The sequence below is a fragment of the Marmota monax genome, unplaced genomic scaffold (assembly GCF_021218885.2).
Source record: "Marmota monax isolate L192 unplaced genomic scaffold, Marmota_monax_Labrador192_F-V1.1 WCK01_AAM20220418_F8-fsc00157, whole genome shotgun sequence".
In the NCBI taxonomy this organism is placed as follows: Eukaryota; Metazoa; Chordata; class Mammalia; order Rodentia; family Sciuridae; genus Marmota; species Marmota monax.
Genome location: NW_026694573.1, coordinates 3,623,389 through 3,645,930, shown reverse-complemented (window position 1 = coordinate 3,645,930; position 22,542 = coordinate 3,623,389). Strand labels below are relative to the sequence as shown.

At 40.0% G+C, this 22,542-nt stretch overlaps 1 long non-coding RNA gene across 2 annotated transcripts in view; it reads right to left on the bottom strand.

Moving 5' to 3' along the window:
* Positions 1-8,829: 8,829 nt before the first annotated feature.
* The window catches only part of LOC131423278 (uncharacterized), a 28,735-nt gene continuing 15,022 nt past the window's right edge, over positions 8,830-22,542 (bottom strand). The window contains exons 3-4 of one of the 2 annotated variants that reach the window (XR_009224626.1): positions 13,678-13,805; positions 8,830-9,125 (exon numbers count right to left, since the gene is read on the bottom strand). This is a non-coding gene — a long non-coding RNA (uncharacterized LOC131423278). Of the gene's footprint in view, positions 9,126-9,166; positions 13,806-22,542 lie in introns of those variants that run through there. The other variant, XR_009224625.1, reaches the window with a different exon arrangement.

The window sequence follows — 22,542 nt, the reverse complement described above, 5'->3', positions numbered from 1 at the left end:
GATTTTACAATGACTTCTAGCTTGTGAAGTGCTTATATCTGGCTTTATCACTAAATCTCCGGGTGGCTTGGAATAAGTCAAATCCTCTGTGCCTCAGTTTCCTTATCTGTAAAAATGCCAGTAATTCCTATCTGCCTGGCTACTGCCTGAGCTCATGAACCTAATAAAATAAAGGGTAATAAACTAGTAATATGTTAAATACATGAGAAATTGTTACCTTTTTAGTATTCTGAGGATGGGGAAATGTCTGACCTTTTCCCCAAAGGATCATGAGTTATTCAATTTGTAAATAAATTTGATTTTGAGAGTTTTGCTGTTGAAGATATGGAAGCATGATTGATGATTGGGGGCAGGGGTGCTGAACTCCGAAAGCTCTGATTCTCTTTCCTGCTTGGGTGTCACTGCGTTCTCTGGCATAGGAGGAGAGGACAAGCAAGCAGCCTGGGGTTCCTGGAGGTGGTGTCGACCATCCTTAACAAAATACTAAAGTTAACCAAGTTTGTCAATAAAATCTCTTCCTGATGCCCTTGCCCCTGGTTTATCCTTCACTACATCTTTCCTGCTTTCTGTTCAACCTCCTCTCCCTACTATTAGGTTTCTTGTTATTCAGGACCTACAAAGACTGTGGAGAGCTATACTATGCCAGGCCCATCTTTCCATGAGTGCTGAACTTAGCCAAATGGACTGCCTGTTCATCTTCCTTCTTACCTGGCAGCTCTGTGCCGAGCAGCTCCTCTCGCTCACAAACGTCTGATGGGTCCCTTCCTCCAAACTATTGTGACCCATTTGCCCTCCCCCTCCAGGCTCTCCATTCTCAAACAGGCCCCTGGAGAACAATAGTAAACTAGGGGATGGGTCACATGGGGTAGTGGAGGAACAATGGAAGGGAATGTGTGCATCTGGGGGCTCCTTGCTGCCCTGATTCCTAGATGCAGCCCAGAGGTTTTATACCACCATGTTCCTTGACATGGGTAAGTGGGTGGCCTGAAACCCCCATGGACAGGGCTAAGGCTGAGAAAGGCTTTGAAGTTGAGCGGGTTCTGCTACCTCTCATTTTTAAAACTGAGAAATATTTCCCATTCTCCTGTTTCAAGGTGGTGTTAAGAAGAATAAATGTGAAAATGGGTAAGAAGAGAAATAAGATAGGCCAGGCACCTCTTGAGCCTGCCTCATCTGCTGTGCTCTCCTGCCTGTGGCCCTTGGGTCACAGCCAACTTGAACTTCAGTCCAGTAGCCTGGGACTGCCTCTGAGGGCCCTCCTTTCACCTAGACCAAGGACATAAGGACTAAACACAGGAGGTCCTGCCTTCCTGAGTGAACTTTTATCTACACAGGATTGTTTTCTCTGCCAAATAGACTAAAAGGAAGGAAGGCCAGCAAGTTCTTTTCTTAGCTCTTAAATGGCTGACATTTCAGGAAATCAAAATTCTGAATGGGACCAAAGGGGATTTCAATTCATTCCGCCTGTCTGCAGACAGCGTCAGTCTAACTCTATGATTCAAATTATGCTTCTAGAGGTTCAGGGGGGCCCTTGTCCAAAAGGCTCTTCCAAACTTATCTACTCATGCTTGGAAATCTATAACTGGAACTTTATTTCTTTGACCTGAGCCAAGTGTGGGGTTTTTATCTCTGTAAAACTGCAAAAGTGACACATAAAATCATTATCAGTCACCTCAGTGCAAATACCATAAATTGATCCTTTACTGAGAGGAGGCTCAAATAGGGAGAAGACGAGAAAATTGAAGAAAGAAGATGGGAAGCTGGTGTGGTGATGAACACCTATAATCTCCGCAACTTGAGAGGCTGGGGCAAGAGGATTGCCAGGCTTGAGGCCAGATTCAGTAACTTAGTGAGACCCTGTCTCAAAATAAAAAATAAAAAGGACTAAGGTGGCACTGGGATAGCCTTTCTACTTGGACAGGCAGGTATGGCTTCCAAAGCACCCACAGAAGCTACATGTTAAAAAAAAAAAACAGAGAAAGAGATCATTCTGCCTGATTCTATTTATAGGTAGCAAATGCAAATAAAATCTATAGTGACAGAAAGCAAATTAGTGGTTGCCTGGGCTGGTTTGGTAGGAGGAAGGAAGGTAGAATTATCAAGGGGCACATGAGGGAACTTTGGGGATGATCAAAATCTTGATTAAGATGATGGTTGTAGGGCTGGGGATGTGGCTCAAGTGGTAGCGTGCTCGCCTGGCATGCGTGTGGCCCGGGTTCAATCCTCAGCACCACATACAAACAAAGATGTTGTGTCCGCCGAAAACTAACTAACTAAATAAATATTTAAAAAAAAATAGTTCCATTTAAAAAAAAAAAAGATGATGGTTGTAAAAAGAGTATATATGTGTCAAAACATATGGAGTCACACACTTTAAATATGTGCAGTTTACTATATATCACTGTGTCAGATTTCTACCACAGGGACAAATACCTAAGATAAATCAGGAGGAAAAGTTCATTTTTGCTCCTGGTTTCAGAAGTTTCAGTCCATGGTCACTTGGCCATGCTGCTTTGAGCCTGTGGCAGTACAGTATATCATGAGAGGAGCGAGTAATGGAAGAGGCTGCTCACCTCACGGCAGCTGGGAAATAGAGGAAGGGACCAGGATCCCAATATCCCCTTCAAGGGTAGGTCCCTAACTTCCTTCTACTAGCTTTCTCTCCTAAAAGTTCCACCACCTCCCAGTAGTACCACAGGCTGGTGGCCAACTCTTTAATGTATGCACCTTTGGGGGACATTTAAAATCTCAACTATAACAGTCAGTTATATCTCAATAACACTTTTTAAAAAAAAAAAAAAAAGAGTGAACACTATTACACTACAGGTCTGTCAAATAATCTCACAGGCCTAACCTTTCTGCCAGGTTTTGGCAGAAATAAGTATTTTCTGAGACGGCACTTCACCTTTATGAGAATAAGCTTATCTCTCTGTAAGATAATAGGGTTGAACAAGAAGATCCCAAGATAAATAGGCTATGAGAACCAAATAAATATGTTAACTGATAGGAAATCATTATGAAAACTTAAGGGGTTTGATTTAAAGTCAGTGTGTTAGTCAGATTTCTGTTACTGTAACAAATCATCTGAGATAACCAACCTCTAAAGAGGTCACAGTTTAAAAGGTTTCAAAAAGATGGATTGGCCTCACCGCTTTGGACCTATGGTGCACAGTACACCATGATGAATGTATATAGCAGAAGAAGCCTGTTCACCGCATGGCTCAGAAGCAAAAGAGAAAATGGAAGAAACCAGGATCCCACACTCCCCTTCAAGGGCATGACACCGATGATCACAGTAGGACCCACCTCCTAAAGGCTTGCCATCTCCCAGTAATGCCACAGGCTGGGGACCAAGCCTTTAACAAATAAGCTTCTGGGGGACATTCCAAATCCAAACTGTAGCAATCAAAATTATTAAGTAACTAGTGCATATAGAGATACTGGGTGAACATAGTAGGCTAAACATATGCTTCTAATTTCACTCTATCTAAAACTCCACTAAAAGAATTTTTTTTCCAAGAGCAAAATCTACGGTGGAAACTCTTGGGAAGAAAAAATATGATATCAGAAATAAAATACTTATTGGAAAGATTAGAAGATAAATTGAGGAAAATTTCCAGAAAGTAGAATAAGAAAGGAACGGAGGAGAAATTCATTCCAACTTCTGAATACTGGGAATTTTAGAAATACAGCAAAGGAAATGAAATAATTCAAGAGAACATTCCAGAATCAAAGGACAAGTTTTTAGAATGAAAAAGCCACTCAGTGGCCAGCACAATGCATATGTCATTGTGAAGTTTCTTAATGTTGAAGATAAAGAAATCCTGTAAAGTCCCTTATGGTTAGGAATCCAATTGGCTTTAGGTTCTTCAATAGTACCAGTGGAATCTGGACAACAGAGGACTATACTAACAAAATTCTGAGGCATATAAATGAGTTCTTACCTAGAATTCTACATTGTTTTTTCCTTTTGTAGGGCTGAGAATTGAACCCAGGACCTCACACATGCTAGGCAAGCACTTTACCCACTAAGCTACATCCATAGCCCTGGAGTTTTACTCTTAATCAAGTAGTAGGCATTTTCAGACATGCAAGACTTTTTTTTTTTTCCTGAGATGGGGTCTCACCGTGTTGCCTACGCTGGCCTCAAAATTGTAATCTTCCCACCTCAATCTCCCGAGTAGCTGGGATTACAGGTGTGTGCTACCACATGCAGTTCAGACATGCAAGATGTTGGCAAATTTATCTTCCATGTACTCCTAGGAAACTCCAGGAGGTCTTTTGCCATCAAAAAGAAGGAAGGGGATACAGCACAAAATGGGATGGAGACATGGGATCTGGGAAACAGGCAATTCAACACAGGAAAGAGGCAAGGGAGTCCCCCCTGACCAGTGTAATAGGAGGTTCCAGGACAGCAGCATGCAGCAGGCTCCCAGAGCAGGCTCTAAGGAACCATCCCAAGAACACAGTGAGAGGAGATCTAGATAGCTGGCAGAATTTAGGTGATAAGAGCAATTAGTGATAAGACCTTAGAAACATAAGTGCATGGAAAAACAAGATAATCAAAACAAAAAGATATGTTTAGAAAGGAAAAGCAATCACAGTTGACTATGCAGCCTAGCTGCCACTGGCATTTACGTTGTCATAATAACAAACACTATATTGATCGACCAAAAATTAAACTATAACTCAACTGGGAGTATTGTGACACAAGGAGGGTATATATGTGTAGAGGGGGCTAGTAGAAAAAAAAAAAGAGCTAATTCCTCATCTCCCATAGTGGGAAGTCCACAGATAAATCAGGAAGTAATGCTATAAACATGTCATTTAGAGATAAGTAAATTCCAAAAGAATTAAACAAGTTGAAAGTGGTTCCTCTAGGGAAAGGGAAATGGGGTTGGGGGGTGGGTGGTAGAGAGAGAGAGGCTGAGGACCTCTCTTTGTCTTAACAACCCTGTAGGACTAGTTCACTTTTTAAACCAGCTGCCTGTATAACTTTGGTAAAATTTAAAATTAAAAACATGGGTGTGATGAAGGGCAATGAAACGAATAAGTTAACGCCAGCACACAAACAGGTGCTCCCCATGTGGGTGCCCACCTGCTAGTGCTTGGGTTTTATGAGTGGCCGTGGGTCACGTACAAATACACGCATGAAGGCTCTTCCATTTGGGAAGCAGCACAGGGCTGATTCCACACTGCTGACTACTGTCTCAGGAAGTCACTTAGTTGTCTCAACTCAAGAAACCAGACTCAAGGAGTGAAGGCTTCACAGGCAAGTTGTCAATCAGTAGAAAATCTGAGCAGGCCTAATCTATAGCCGTCGGCTTCAGGTTCTAATCTGAAGAACAGTAAAAGGTAGACTTGTAGTGAGGGGCACAGAAAAGCACAGGGTCCGATAGGGACAACAGACTGTGGCCCCAGCAGCATGAAAAGAATGAGAAGGAGGTCCCACAGGGCAGAGCAGGGCTGCCGATGGGCTGGCTAGTGCCCCAGGTGTCCGACTTTGTACTGTGGTGTGTAAAATCTCAGTGGAGACTGGAGTTCCTGCTTCAGCAAGTTAAAGTGGTAACTCCATGAGGTGGCTTCTGAGAGTGCGTTTTTTTTTTTTTTTTCGTCAGCTAACGCCAGTAGGAGCAGCAACAGAATGCAGTGCCAGATCTCAGATCTCTGCTCTGAGACCAGTCTTATTAGAAAGCGGAGACAAACCACATGCCAGGAGAACTCATGATACAAGGTGTAGTGTGGAAGAAAAACACCTCAAACTAGCAATGAAAGGCACCCCGAAGGGAATAAAAACACCCAGAGTCCCAGATCCCTTCTCTGCCACTTCTAGCTTGTGACTCTGGGTAAGTCACTCATCCTCAAGGCTCACTTTTCACTTTGGTAAAAAGACTTGACTAGATGCTGTGGAAGGTCTTTCCTGTAGTGTGAGAAAGTAAACACCCTGAGGGCAGAGACCTTGTCTGTCTTATTCATTGCTCTGTCACCAATACCTTGCCTAACACATAGCAGGTGTTCAGTATTTCTTAAAAGAATGCATGGGAGGTAACATCAGTTTATTGGACTCTTAATTCTGGAAAATCACCTGAGCCAATGCATCTTTATTTCTTTTGTGATACCAGGGATTGAACTCAGGCACTATACCACTAAGTTACAACCTTAGCCCTTTTTATTTTGAGACAGTCTCTCTAAATTGCTTAGGGTCTGATTAAGTTGCTGAGGCTGGCCCCAAACTTTGCAAACCTCCTTCTCCAGCCTCCCAGGTTGCTGGGATTACAGGTGTGCACCACCATGTCTGGCTTGCCAGTCAATACTTTAATTTCACAGGTGAACAAACAAAAGCATAGTGAGGTAGGGGTAGGGGAATGTGTTTTTAGTCATCAGAGCTAAGCAGGAATGGAACTGAAACTCAAGTTCCAACACTGCGGGAGATCAATTGATGGTAAGTCAAAGACTGGGAAGGAAAGACCCACATCTTTGAATATGTAAAGAACTTCAGGGCATCAAAGAATTCTGAAATAACTAGTGACATTTAGCAGGGGAGCAGGACATAGTAAAAAGTGTACACAGTATCTGGGTTTAGTATCTGCTCCCTACCTGTGTGACCCTGGGCTAGCTACCGAATCTCTACTTTCTTTTCTAGAAAACAGATAGTAATGGCATCTATTTTATATAGTTTTATTAGAATTAAAGTTAGATGTAGTATGGATATCTTGCTCACTACTTAATTAACATAGCTTGTTAATAATAGTTGGTCCAACCAGGTAGTTGTCACTTTGAAAATCAAATGAAATACCTTGAAGAGTGTTAAGTTTTGATAAATTAGGACAGAAGGAAGAAGAATCTAGATGAGCACACTGCCAGGGCCAGTCCTAAGTAGTCAAGGGCAGGTAACACCAAGGCTAAGCATGACAGGGACAGCTTGAGAGCCAGAAGCCAGATTCCACTAGGTGACTGGGAGAACATGGTAACCCTCCTGGTCTGTTTCTTCATCTGTAGAGGAGAGTTAATAACATTCCGTCTGCTAATGTGGAGGCAGTTGTAATGTCATGTGAGACTGTGATATGAAGAATTTTTAAGAATCATTAATCACCATCTCCACAAGTGGGGAATTATCATTCCTTTATAACAGTATAAATGAGGGGACAAGGAGGCACACTTATAAGGTTTATTAGAATAAACCTTGCCCTTTGTTATGGAATGAATTGTGAGTTACCCCTCACCCACCCAAATTCCTATGTTGAAGCCCTAACTCCCAGTGTGACTGTATTTCAAAGATACGACCTTTAAAGAGGTAATTAAGGTTAAATAAGATTAAAAGGGGAGCTGGGGATGTGGCTCAAGTGGTAATGTGCTTGCCTGGCATGCATGGGGCGCTGGGTTCGATCCTCAGCACCACATAAAAAAAATAACGATGTTTTGTCCACAGAAAACTAAAAAATAAGTATTAAAAAATTCTCTCTCTCTCTCTCTCTAAAAAAAAAAAAAAAAAAAAAGATTAAAAGGGTGAGGCCCAGATCCAACAGGACTGTGTCCTTATAAGAAGAGGAAGAGACCCAAGGGATGTACAGAGAAAAGGATATATATTTTTTAATAGTTATTTTTTTAGTTGTAGTTGGACACAACACCTTTATTCCATTCATTTATTTTTATGTGGTGCTGAGGATAGAACCCAGGGCCCGCACATGCTAGGCAAGCGCTCTACCGCTGAGCCATAATCCCAGCCCTGAGAAAAGGATATTTGAGGACATAGTGAGAAGACAGCCACTGGCATACCAAGGAGAGAGAACTCAGAAGAAACCAAACCTGCTTGGACTTCCAGCTTCAGAACTGTGAGAAATACATTTTTGCTATTTAAGCCATCTAGTCTATGGTATTTCATTATGGTGGCCCCAGCAGACTAATACACTTGCCTTACACAGTCCAACCTTTCTAACTTCTATTGCCTACCCAGAATGCTTCCTGTACCTTATTTAAATCCTAACATCCTACACGGTGTGGTAGGCAGCTTCTAAGATGGCACTCAATGATTGCCTCTTGGTATTCACATCATTGTAGATAAACTGAACTTAGTGACTTACTTCTGATGAGAAAGATACAGATGTTCCTCAACTTACAATGAAGATACCGATAAACCTATTGTCAATGGGAAATATCATTAAGATAAAATACATTTAAAACACCTAACTTACCTAACATCGTAGCTTAGCCTAGGCTACCTTAAATGTTTTCCAAATACTTACATTAGCCCACAGTTGGGTAAAATCGTGTAACTACAATAAAATCATGTAACACAATAAAATGTTGAATATCTCCTGTAATATATAGAGTAACTACACTGAAGGTGAAAAACAGAATGGTTGTTTGGATGTGTTTTTGCACCATTGTAAAGCTGAAAAATTTTAAAAAAATTGTAAATCAGGAATGGCATATATAGTGAAACTGATAGGATGTCACTTCTGAGATTAGGTTGCAAAAGGACTGTGTTCCATCTGGGACACTCTTAACTCTTTCTTAAATTTCTCCCACCTGGGAAGGCCATCACTAAGTCTTAAAGAAGCCCGGTGGAGAGTCCTGCAGCAGGCCTGTCAAAGTCCACTTCAGTGAACTTGAAATTGGATTCCCCTCAATCCAGGATGAGCTTTTAGGCTGGCTTTGAACTCATGATCCTCCTGCCTCAGCACCCAAGCTAATGAGATATAGGCGTGCGCCACTGCGCCTGGCTAGGCTAAGAGTTTGACTGCAACCTCATGAGAGACCTTGACCCAGAGGCACCCAGCTAAGCTATACCTGGATTCTTAACCCACATAAACTGTTGGACAATACATGTTTATTCTCTAAGCCACTTAATCCAAGTAATTTATTATGCAATAGACAACCAATACCCAACATGGGGTAATATGTTACACAGCAATATATACCCAATATACAAAACCTAGTTCAAACCACTCCCCTGAATTTTCCTTGACTGAGCCTTGCCCAGAGCAACTTAGGCCTCATTTGAACTTGATAACAGACATTCTTCCCGTTGGTCATTTGGCACGTTGGCAGCATCACTTTCCTTCCATCCTCTGTGTTTCAGTAGCAGCTTAAATTTTTTTGTGTTCCTGTTCAGGGGTAGATATCTGAGCAAGCAGAAAAAGAGGCAGGCTTTGAGAGATCAGAATAGTAGAAAGGGGCTTTTTATTCATATTGGGTAGCTGATGAATGACTTGTAAGTGGGCAACTGAAGTGAGTGATACAAGATCGACAGCTTGGGAAAAGCTGATTTTCAGTCTGCATCAAAACGAGACAGCAGTGGCCAACACTAACAGCAATCCTCTTTGCAAATTCTTTCTGGCGATTTCCTCCTTATTGTGTGAAGGGTTTAGCCTTGGGTTGGCAGTGGTGATAGGCAGCAGAGAGGGCAGCTCTAGGACACGGGGGTCACTTTGGAGGAAGGGAAGCTGATTGTTTTCTCAGGGCCCTTTCTCTCAAGTTTTTTCTTTTCAGGGCCTTGGTCTCGCAGGACTGTGCTGAAGCCGGTTTCCTACACGTAGCACCCTTTATTTAAAACACATACCACATATACACAACAAACCAAATGCAAAGGAAAAAGGAGGAAAAAAAAGTCTGCTGAAGAACAGAGTCACTAAGAGTTCAGGCTAAGAATAGACAAGGAACTCTGAGAGCTGCTCGGCTATGTGACCTCCTGCAGGGGCCTGGCAAGAAGCCCAAGGCAGCTTTGTTTTTTCTTCTCTTTTACAAAGAAAGAGCACTGGCTTGGGAGTCAGAAGACCTAGGTACCAGGCTTGGCTCAGCCAGGGCCTCTTTCTGTGATCTTGGGTTAGTCCTTCTTCCCTCTGGGCCTCAGTTTCTCGTTTATAAAATTAAAGGAGTGAACTAGACTCCAAGGTCTTTCCAACTCCAACACTGAGAGGACACAGAGGCGTAGGATGCTGGCTGGCCAGGGAAGAAGGAGACCTGCCTTCTCACCCCAGCTCTGCCACTAGTGAGCATGATCTCTTTGGGTCTCTGCTTCCTCAGCTATAAAATAAGATGGTTACGGTCATTCATCCAGTCCTTTAACAAATATTTCCTGAGCACTTTGTATGTGTCAGGAATGGTGTTAGAGACTCACTCAATGGTGAGTCAAACCAGATGTGGTCCATGTTCTCATGGAATTTCCAGTTTGTTAGGGGTGGAAGGGAGAAAGAAAGATAAGTTGTGATCAAACAATCACCCAATTGAAGGTGTAATTAATGCCATGGTAAGTTCAATAAGGGAAGGATCACACTTAGTTCTCAGCAAACATGAGATAGCCATAATCTCCATCGATTCCAGTGCTCCGTGAGCCAACAGACAGCTCTACTGGGAGGCACAGAGAAACGCTCTGAAGAGCTCCCATCTATATTCGGGTTTTCTGTTGGGCGCGGTGGTACATGCTTGTAATCCCAGCATATAAGGAGGCTAAGGCAGGAGGATCACAAATTCAAAGCCAGCCTTAGCAACTTATTGAGGACCTAAGCAACTCAGTGAGATGCTATCTCTAAATAAAATTAAAAAATTTAAAAAGGGGCCTGGGGATGTAGAAGTGCCCCTAGGTTAAATTCCTGGTACCAATAAAATAAAATCAGTTTTCTTTTCTTTTCAGATTGGCACAGCTTAATCCAATCCACCCACAATCATCTACTGGGAACCTCCTGCAGAAATCAACCACTTAATTCCTGTCTTCCTGGAGTTTACACCAGTGGGTAGAAGGGACTCACAAATTGATATAGCTATAAAATGTTTCACACCATTCTCTGATTGCTAATTGTATGTTTCAAATAATAATGTTTATGAGTTAAGAATTAAGTGGAGATTTGGATGCAGTAGGGCAATTAAAAATATTTTCTAAGAAACAGAAATTGAGTTAGGTCCTGAAGGTTTGCTGCATAGTTTTAGATAAACCGAAACAATGGGGCAATGGCCCCATTCCCTATTACTAGATAGTATTGGTATTTGGGACATATAGGAGATATCCAAAATGAGAGACCCTAAGTACTCTGTTGGGGCAGTAAGATTTAAGCCCCACTTTCTGTCAAAGAGCAGAAGATCTCTTGTGTGACCTAATTTGAATACTGTCCCTTGGATTAGGAGGCGTGCTCCTAATGGGCTTTGACTTGGGGCAGCCACCTCACCTATGAATCTGTTATCTCATTGTAGAATGAACAAGTGAGATGATATCCAAGGTCTCTTAGAGTACCCAGAAGGATGGCTAAAACTTAATTATTTGAAAGACTTTTTAATATTTTTATCATAAAATTGATGGTTGCTACTATGGAATATGACTGTGGGATATTAAGTTTTCTGAACCTGATATACTTTATTTTATAAGTTAATTTTTAAAATAAAAAAGTAATACATGTGCATAGTTCTTTAAAAAATCAAACACCACAGAAAACCACACTATAATGGTTATAAAAATTTCTGTTTGAGATGGTAAATAGGTTTTAGAAAATTGTGACTGTTGGGGCTGGGGTTGTGGCTCGGCGGTAGAGCACTCGCCTCGCACGTGCGAGACCCTGGGTTCGATCCTCAGCACCACATAAAAAAGTAAACAAGGGAAATAAAGGTGTTGTGTCCAACTACAACTAAAAAGTAAATATTTAAAAAAAGAAAATTATGACTGTTAGCACAATATTATGAATATAATTAATACCATTTAAGTGCACACTTTAAAAGGGTTAAAATAGGAAACTTTATTACATACACATTTTTATCATAATCTTCAAAAGTTAATCTGACATACCAAAAACTATTGAATTGTACATTTTAAAAAGGTCAATTGCAGGGTTGGAGATATAGCTCAGTTGTTAGAGTGCTTGCCTAGCATGCACAATGCTCTGGGTTCAATCCTCAGCACCAAAAAAAAAAAAAAAAAGGTCAATTGCATAGTTTGTGAAATAAATAAATACATATATATACACATTTGTGACTGTTTGCACAATATTGTAAATATAATTAATATAATTAATGCCATTTAAGTATACATTTAAAAAGGGTTAAAATAGAAAACTTTGATTATATATATATATATATATTTGTTTGTTTTGTACCAGGAATTGAACTCAGGGGCACTTAATCACTGAGCCACATCCCCAACCCTATTTTGTATTTTATTTAGAGGCAGCGTCACACTGAGTTGCTTAGCACCTCGTGGTTGCTGAGGCTGACTTTGAACTCGAGATCTTCCTGCCTCAGTCTCCCCAGCTGCTGAGATTACAGGTGTTACACCACAATGCCTGGCTTGTGAAGTATATTTTAATAGGAGTTTATTCACTACCCATGCCTAGATTTTCTGGTCCCCTTCTTCAAGGCAAATTTTTTTTGTCTTCTGGAAATAGTCTAGGCATAAACAAGTATTTCTTAAGATCTCTCCTACCTTTTAATACAAATGGAAGGAAGTAATATACTGTTTTTTTACTCTGCCTTTTTACTTAAAATATTTCTTAGGTTGTTGTGTATCAGTGCATGCAGATTACTTCATCCTTTTCTACCTCTACACAGAATCTACTGTAGGAACTTATCCATTTATTTAATTAGGCTCCCTTATTAATGAACATATTGATTGTTTCTAGTCTTTGTAGGAAACTGTTGCGGTAAACATCCTTGCACTTATGGTCGTAGGCACATTCATGAACATATTATGTATAGAATAAAATAATTCTGGTGTTGTGGGGTCAAAAGGTTAGTGTATGTTAAATGTTATTATTGCTAAACTGACTTCCTTAGAGTCTATGCCAATTTACAATCCTATCAAGAATTCATTTGATGAGTTTTTCGTTCAACCAATATTTGAATGTCTACAGCGTTCCAGGCATAATTCTAGGCCCTGGGGACACAGAAAATGAACAATAATAACAATAACAAAAAGACAAAATCCATTTCCTAATGGAGTTTACAGTCTTATGCGGGTAAGGACAAACAGAAAAATAAACTATGTGGCATTTCAGGTGGTATTAAATGATATAGCTAAAATAAAGCAGAGAAAGAGTGTTGGCCAGGGGTAGGGATTTTTTTTAAGATGTGACCTTCCTATGTTGGCCAGGTTGATCTCAAACTCCTGGGCTCAAGCCATCTTCCTGCCTCAGCTTCCCAAGTATCTGAGAGTATAGGCACAGGCCACTATGCCTAGACACAGTTGGCAATTTAAAAAGGGTGATTAGGGTATGAAAATGCTAAGCCTCAGTTTCCTTATTTGTAAAGTAAGACAATAATAGGACAAATGTCATAGGACTGTTGAAAGAATTCAATGAGATAATGTCTGGAACATAGTGAGCATTTCATAAATGGCAGCTATTCTTATTATAAACAACCTTACAGTGGAGGAAGCTGTGGCCCACAGAGGAACAATTTGGTCCCAAGGAAACAGGGTCCCAGAGAAAATTTGTAGTTGTGTAGCAACCAGAACTCAGGCCTTCTGGCCCTCCAGGCCACGCACTTCCATATACCAAGAGACCTAAAGCAATAAGAAGCCATCTCCCAGGGCTGCTCATGGTCAACATGGTTTTCAGTTGAAGAGTGCTCTCAGAAGTGGGATTTTCAACATGTGCAAGAAGGGAGGGGAAAAGTGGGAGAACACAAGGTCCTTCTTCAAGGAGAAGCAGGCCACTTCACTCAGGCCGAAGGCTGAGCCTGCTGGGGTTTACTCACAAGATGTTCACTTCCAGGATGGTGCTCTCAGCCAAAGGCAACAAGCTTTCTGGCTGCTGCTGGCCCATCTGCTCTGATGAGACTCTCCCAAAGCCTGGACTCCCATTGGTTTCATTCCAAGGAATCTCCTGGAGGAAAGATAAGCAGCACTTAAGTCACAGCTGTAGAAATAATAAGATCCGAAGGGACACTTGTATCTGTTTGGCTGAGTGAGATTTTTCAAGTAAGCCAAGTATGTGGTGGTGGTGGTGTGGTATCTCTTGTCTTTTTCTTACCCCGTGTCACCTCCTTTTCCTGTCCAATGTGAGATACCTACTGTATCTTTGGGTCTTCTGCCTATACAGAGCCCTTTCCTTACCTGGGTTCTACCCTTCTTTTGGTCTTATCCTTCCTTCAATGAGAGTATCACAGCCTCTATTTCTCCTAACCCCTTCTTTGGAAATAGATATTTTTAAAAAGAAGACGCTTTCTGGCTTAATATGGTCAGTATGGAACACATTTGAGGCTTGACCTCTGTTAATAAGTGCCTGTATGAACTGAGGGAAATCAATGACCTTTTCTGGATCTCAATTTAGCTAAAAAAAATGCTGAATATCAAGTACCAGGGAGTAGATTTCAAGTACCATGGAGCAGATTTTTCTGCAAAAAGAAAACCCAACCTAAAGACAAAAAAAAAAAAAAATACACTAATAGCTGGGAGTAGTGGCTCACACCTATAATCCCAACTGCTCAGGATGCTGAGGCAGGAGGATCACAAGTTCAAGGACAGCCTGGGCAACTTAGGGAGACACTGTTTCAAAATAAAAAATAAAAAGGTCTGGGGATGTGGTTCAGTAGAGCACTTACCTAGCATGTGAGAGGCCCTGAGTTTAACCTCCAGTACCACAATAAACAAACAAATAAATATGAAGCCTTCCTCCTTTAAAAATTAAAAGTATTCAGCAAAGTCGTGCCACCAATGGCAGAAATTCAATGGATGCACCAAGACCTAAATGCACTAAAATGCTATTAAGGAAAGGTATTATGTGCATCTATAGCCAAATGATCTTCAACAAAAGTGCTATTCCTCATGTAGATGTTGGATATCTACATGAGGAAGAATGAAACCAGACCCTTAGCTCTCACCACATACAAAAATCAACTCAAAATGAATTAAAGACTTCAGTCTTACAAGTGCTGATGAGGATGTAGAGAAAAGGGAACCTTTACACATACCATCGATGGGAATGTAAATTTGTTCAGTGACTATGAAAACAGTACGGAAGTTCTTTGAAAAATTAAAAATAGAATTACCATATGATCCAGTAAGCCCACTACTAGGTATATAGCCAAAGGAAATAAACTCAGTATGAAGAGACATCTGAACTCCCATGTTTATTGCAGCACTATTCACAATAACCAAAAAATTTAAACAACCTAAGCATCTATCAATGATGAATACAGAAAATATGGTATATATATATGTGTGTGGGGGTAATATTATTCAGCCATAAATAAAATGAAATCCTTTCATTTGTGACAACATGAATTGAACTGGAGGTTATTATGTTAAGTTAAATAAGCCAGGCACAGAAAAGCAAAAATCAGATGCTCTTTACTCATAATTAAAATCTAAATTGATTGATCTCATAGAAGTTGAGAAGAGAATAATGGTTATCAGATATTTTGCTCAACTTTTTTGCTGCTGTGACTAAAAGATCTGACCAGAACCATTTTAAAGGAGGAAAAGTTTATTTTAGGGCTCACGGTTTCAGAGGTCTTAGTCCATAGAAGGCCGGCTTCATTCCTCAGGGCTGGAGGTGAGGCTGAACATCATGGCAGAAGAATGTGGCTCAAGGAAGCAGCTCACATCATGATCAGAAAGCGGAGAGGGAGAGAGGGACTCTACTTGCCAGATACAAAATATATATCCCAAAAGCACACCCCCAGAGACTCACTTCCTCCAGCCACATTCTACCTGTTTTCAGTCACCACCTGGTTAATCCTATCAGGAGAGTAATACACTGATTGGATTAAGGCTTTCACAGACTGATCTTCTCTGAACCTTCTTGCATTGTGAGCTTTTGGGGGACACTTCACAACCAAACTGTAACAACAGAGGGAGGGAAAAATGAGGTTAAGTGGAGTGGGGAAAGGTTATTGAATGGGTCCTAAATTATAGTTAGGAGAAATTAATTTGTCGTTCTATTATACAGTAAAGTGATTTTATATATATATATATATATATATATATATATATATATATATATATATATATAATATACTGTATATTTCAAAAAACTAAAAGAAAGGATTTAAATATTTTCACCACAAAGAAATGATAAATGTTTGATGTGTCACTTAAAAAATATACAAATGTATGTATACGACTTTTTAAAAAGAAAAAATGTGTGTTCTAATGACCAATGTCTGGTGAATGCCATCCAGTATCCAGGTTTTGTAGTGAGCAGACTTCATTGAAAGGGAAAATCCAGACCAGCTTTGGACCATGCCATCTCTACTCTTGACAGGGGAATGTAAGAAGTAGAAGAAGCTTTGGCTCTGATCACCACTTAGATACTTAAACATCAAGGTGTACAGCTAACTGCTTAATTTGTAAGAGGAAAAATTAGGAACAATGAATCAGATTGATAAAAAGGGATCTTGAATTCAAGTTTGAGAAAGTTCCCTAAGAATATCTGGAAAGATGTTATAGCACTTCTGTTTAAACTGGGGACAATTACCACTGACAGATGAAATGCCTGCTGGACTCATTTGAGAAAACTTTAAAATCTTAGTTACTGTCACACACACTATCTGGCAAGGAGCGTCTCTGTTCTTCTCCTCCCACCCCCATCCCCAGTACTAGAAATCAAACTCTAGGCCTCAAGAATGCTAGGTAAAAGCTCTACTATTGAGCCATAACCCCAGTTGGCATCATGTTTTTAACTTCACCCAGAGAGAAAGGCATGGAGCAGCCTATGGGGTTGACACTTGGGATTCTGAATTCTGAAATAACCTACGATCATTACTGCATCATCATTCCTGCCTAAAACCACTATGTCATACTATATGCAAATGCAGACACAGATTTTCCATTCAAAGGTACTTAAGATATCACAGACAATCTGGACTCCAAACTTTTCATCTTTGATGCTTTGCAAGTTTGAGTCTTGCAATATCATTGTATAGCAAAAGCCGTTGTAGACACTTAAGTATTTTGGTTGGAAAAATTTACCAAGCTTGCTTAGATCCCTGTCCCCTGCCAGGACACCAATAAGTCAGACCTCCAGAGTCAGTGGTGCATCCCGGCAGAGAAACACTGAAGGAGGACTGGCACTGTTGTCATGGAGTTTTCAGTGACTTTCCACTGAGCTGTGGGAAAATTTGACAGTTGACTGTAGCTGAATCACAACCCAGAGGTCCTGACCACTCAGATCTTTGAAGATTCCTTTCATTCCTTTCCCAAAATGGGAACCTGGCAAACTCCAATTGGTTAATTCCATTTACCTTCTGTTTCTTTCAATCACGTACAGGTATAGAGTTGCATGTTCTCGATAGTGGCAAACGGCTATCAGAATAATAGCATCTACCATCTGTAATTATAATAGTTTATATTTATCTATTATTTACTGTATCCGGCACTTTTATTTGAACCGACGCAATCACCTAGTGGAGTATTTACATTATTATCCCTAGTTTACAGATGAGGAAATCAAGGGCCAGGGAGACTAATAGAGAGACTATTAACTTGCTCATAGCTTGGGTGTGAGGTGCTGAGATTTAACCTAAGCATTCTAGCTCCAGAGCCTGTGTTCCTAAGCACTATGTCATATGATATGCAAATGTGGACACAGATTTTCCAAACTCAAAGTTACTTTGGATATCACAGGTCACCCCCTAGATTTTGCAGCTGAGAAAACAGACCTAGTGAGACAATGGGAATTACCTAGTGACAGAGCCAGGATTTGAAGAAAGACTCTCACTCCACAGTTCAGTGCTTTCTCTACTGTGTCAGAATGCCTCAGGTTTCTGCATCATCTTGAGAATATGGAGTTGGAGTATTTTTTAAAATACCATATCCCTTATTCTTTAGGGGAGGGAATTCCTATTTATATAAACATAAAATATTTTCATATAGCTTTCCTACAATATATTGATTTTCCAATTCTTCCCCATTTTCTTTTTTGGGGGGTGTGGTTGGCTACCAGGGATTGAAATTAGGGGCACCACTGAGCCACATCCCCAGCCTTATTTTGTATTTTATTTTGAGACAGGGTCTCACTGAGTTGCTTAGCGTCTTGCTTTTTACTAAGGCTGGCTTTGAACTCACGATCCTCCTGCCTCAGCCTCCCAAGCCACTGGGATTACAGACGTGTGCCACCACACCCGGGCACCCCCTCCCCTGACCCCTTTTCTTATTATAGACTTTTAGAGCATTTTAGGTTCACAGAAAAATTGAGTGGACAGCACAGAGACATTCCATATACCCCCTGCCTTCATACATGCACAACCTCCCCCACAACCAACATCCAGCAGAACAGGAATGTTATAATTAATGAACCAATATGGACACTTCATTATCATTCAAAGTGATAATGGGTTCACTCTAGGTATTCTAGGTACATTCTATAAGTTTTGACAAATGTAAAGTGACATGTATCCATCTATTATAGTATCATATGGAATAATTTTATGACCCTAAATATCCTGTCTGCTCCACCTATTTATTCCTCCCTTCTCCTAAGCCTCTGGCAACCTCTGATCTTTTTATTGTCTCCATAACTTTGCATTTTCCAAAATGTCATATAATTGGAACCATTCAACATGTAGCATTTACATTGGGCTTTAAAAAAAAAACAACAAAAAAAACAACCCAGGGCAGTTAACCTCTGAGACACATCTCCAGCCCTTTTTGAATGTTTTATTTTGAAATGGGGTCTCATTAAATTGCTTAGAGCCTCACTAAATTGCTGAGGCTGGCTTTGAACTCGTGATACTCCTGCCTCAGCCTCCTGATTATAGGCGTGCACCACCACACTTGGCTCATGTTGGATTTTTTTTACTTAGTAATAGGGATTTAAGGTTCCTCCACATCTTTTCATGGATGAACAGCTCATTTGTTTCAGCATTGAATAATATGCTATTGTATGGGTGTGCCAGTTTATTCATTTACCTATTGAAAGACATTTTGATGCTTTCAAGATTTGGCACTCGTAAATAATGCTGCCATAAACATCCATGTGCAGGTTTCTGTATAAACGTAAGTTTTCAACTGGGTAAATACCAAGTACCATGACTGTTGGATCACATGGCAAAAGCAGTTTAGTTTTATAAAAAAGTGCCAATTTTTTCCCCAAAGTATCTCCTCTTTGGCCTTCTCTCTAGCAATGAATGGGAATTTCTGTCACTCCGCATCCTTGTCTGCATTAGGTGGTGTCAGGGTGTGGATTTTGGTCATTCTACTAGGCATGTAGTCATTTCTCATTCTAATTTGCAATTCCTTAATGATGTATGATGTTGAAAGTGTTTTCATTTGCCTCTTTGCCATCTCTATATCTTCTTTGGTGAGGTTCTTCTTTGGATCCTTTGCCACTTTTTAAGTGGGTTGCTCTCTACCTCTTGTTAGGGTTTTGGTTTTTTTTTTTTTTTTAACCTGGTTCCTTCTTACCACCACTTTCATAATTTTTTTTTAATCTTTAAGAAGTTAAAGTAGTTTCAGGTAGAATTTTTAAAAACTATTCTTTAACCCAACAATTTTTAAAACTGACATTCAGCTATGATTTCTAATTGTTAATAATCTAATAAGTGTTTCCTGATTTCCTCACAATAACCTGCCCTACCCTCCCTCTTAGGAGATGACTGGCTAAGGCTCTCAGCTCCTGTGTTTCTATCTTTTGCCCTTGTTGTGTGCAGGTTTTTCATATATCCTGCTTGCTATTGTGGGCACATCATCCTTATTCTTCCCAGGTAGTGTTTCCACAGTGAACTTGGATACACTAAACTTCTGGCTCCCTTCTATCATCTGGACCAAAAAATTATCCCCCTTTTTTTTGGTGATGGATTAGGGAAGAGTATGTGCATGCAAATTACTATGTGTGGTGGAAAGAGTTTGCTCTCTGAGATAGCAGGGAGGGCCCTAATTCCCCCACCAAGATTTCCAGTCTAACCCAAGATTAAAAAAAAAAAAAAAGTTTCCACCAACGATCAGGTTCAGGAGCAGCTGACTCCTCACCTACCTACGTCTTCCTGCAACACCCCACCCCACTCCTGTACTTGCAATACGCCTGAACTTGACTAATACATGGCCTTCCTGAGGTGGTTGTAGTGAGTGCCTCCGTCATATTTTGCAAGTCAAGCTCAGACAGACCCAACACACATGAGCAGATGGCCATGTTATGTGAAAACCCTGGTGCCAAAAGCAAAGAACTGACAAGACTTGTGCAGAAATCTTGGGATCATGTACAACAACTGACTGTGTGCCTGTGTGCACCTATGCTTTTCGTCTCAGGGAACAGCATGGAGAACCTATCCCATGTACTCTCTCTCTAATGCTTGATTATAGACCCCAATAAAGCTTTGTTGGGATGGTGTTGCTTTCTTGATTCTTTGTGATTTCTATCTTGAATTGAGCAAAAGAATCCAAGGCTGAGCTGGTGACACTAATTGGTAACACTAAGAGCTGACAAACCTGGTAACATTTGTAAGTCAAACAAATGATCCTCTGGGCAAGTTAACCACACTGAGCTTCATGTCAAGTGTATAGGAGACCCTTGGGGATTGTGACAATTAAGTGTAAAATGTATAAAGAGGTTAGTATATCACGAGACACACAATAGACAATAGCTCTAACACACAAAACACTGCCCCCCTTTATAGAAACCATCAAAAGTTTTTCTGGCTTTTTAAAAAAGCCCTATCTCATGTTCAAACAATGAACTTGTCTTTCTCCTTTCTGATATTTCAATTTTACTGAAAGTTTCTCTCTCTGTTGACCCTTCTTTGTCTCCTATTCAATTAATTTTGACCATTATTTACTGTACTCCTACTAGGGGCCACCTTAGCCCATTTCAGTACTTTCCAAAATGCTGGATTCAATACATAATTACAATTGGTCTCACGGTAGCATTGACTGCTGCCTTGGGTACCTACCTGATCATTCCTGTATCTCTTCTAACTTCTCTGAACATTTCTGTTTCAGGTACTTTCTCTCTTTTCCTATCCTGTCTCTGGGGAATTGCTTCTACACCCATGGCTTAAACAGCCACTAGTTGCTAAAATTTCCAGTTTTCCCTGTATTTCTAGTCCAAATTCCTATCCTTAGACCACAGACCAGAATTTCCAGCTATACATAGCAATCTGTCTTTGGAAGTCCTGTGGCATTTCAATATCCAAATTTGCTTTTTTTTCCCCTCCTCATTGGTCTTACCATTAAGCCAATGCTCAAACAAGAAGCCCAAATCATCTTGAAGGTCTTTGTCTCTTATACTTTATATTCCATGGTTAGAATCCCTTTTATTTTTATTCCCAGTGGCTCTTTCATTCATTCCTCTGTTTCTAAGTATTGTAGTTCAAGCACTCATCACATCTTGTCTTGGCTACTGCTACACGCTAGAAACCCTTACTTTAGGTCATTTGCCCTGATCATCCTCTACTCAGAACTCATATTTATCTAATTAATAAATTTGAGGGCTGGGGTTGTGGCTCAGCAGTAGAGCGCTTGCCTCGCATGTGTGAAACCCTAGGCTAGATCCTCAGCAACACATAAAAATAAATAAGTGCCCTTACTCTTAAATAAGTGCCCTTACATTTAAATAAGTGTCCAACTACAACTAAAAAAACCAAATATTAAAAAAATAAAATAAATTTGAATATTAATCGTTTGCTGTAAAATCTTCCATAGCACTGACTACACAGAATTCTGAATACTTATAGCTTTAGTTCTCCATTAGAATGGACATACCTCAAAATTAGGTGACCTTGTCTTATTAATTATTGTATTTAATTGCCTACTATTAAGCAATAGTTAAATATGCATTAAGAAATATGTATTAGGGGCTGGGATTGTGGCTCAGTGTTAGAGCACTCACCTAGCATGTGTGAGGACCTGGATTCGATCCTCAGCACCACATTAAAATAAAGGTATTGTGTCCAACTACAACTACAAAATAAATATTGTTTTAAAAAAGAAATGCATATTAAAGAATTGAATAAAAACCCATAACTATGCCATATATAGTAGAGAATATGAAAGTAATATAATATGGAAGAAACACAGGATAGTCCGTGTCCTCTGGGAATTTACACTCTTGTTGGAGACAAGATAAACACACACAAAAATGTTACATACCTAAACAGAGACCAGATTAAATGCCAGAGTATCTCGGAAAAGAGAGAGGTAAGCATAAGATGGAACTGTTGTTGAGGACACCATGGAGAAGACCTAATCATGATCCCAAAGCATGGGTGGAATTTGTGAGTGCAGAATATAAAAGGCAGGATGCTCCAGGATGGAAATAGGTAAAAAAATACAGTGTACTTGTATTAGCCTAAGAAGAATGGAAGCCTGACCTGGTGGATATAGGATACTATGTTAGAGAACAAGGGGATTTACCCAGAAGGGTCGAGGTGAGGTCAGATAACAGAGACTCTCAAAAGTCAGAAAAAAAAATAGTTTCCTAAAATAAGAAAGCAGTAACTTTTAGAAATAACTTTTTAAAAAATTTCTTACATACATGATCATCATTATATAAAATACACTTATGAAGATGTGAATTTGGTGTCAACATACCTTATATAGAAATAACTTTTAAACAGTAACTTTTTTAAAGCTAAAATATACAAAATATAATACAAAAACTGTAATATGTAAAACTATAATTATAC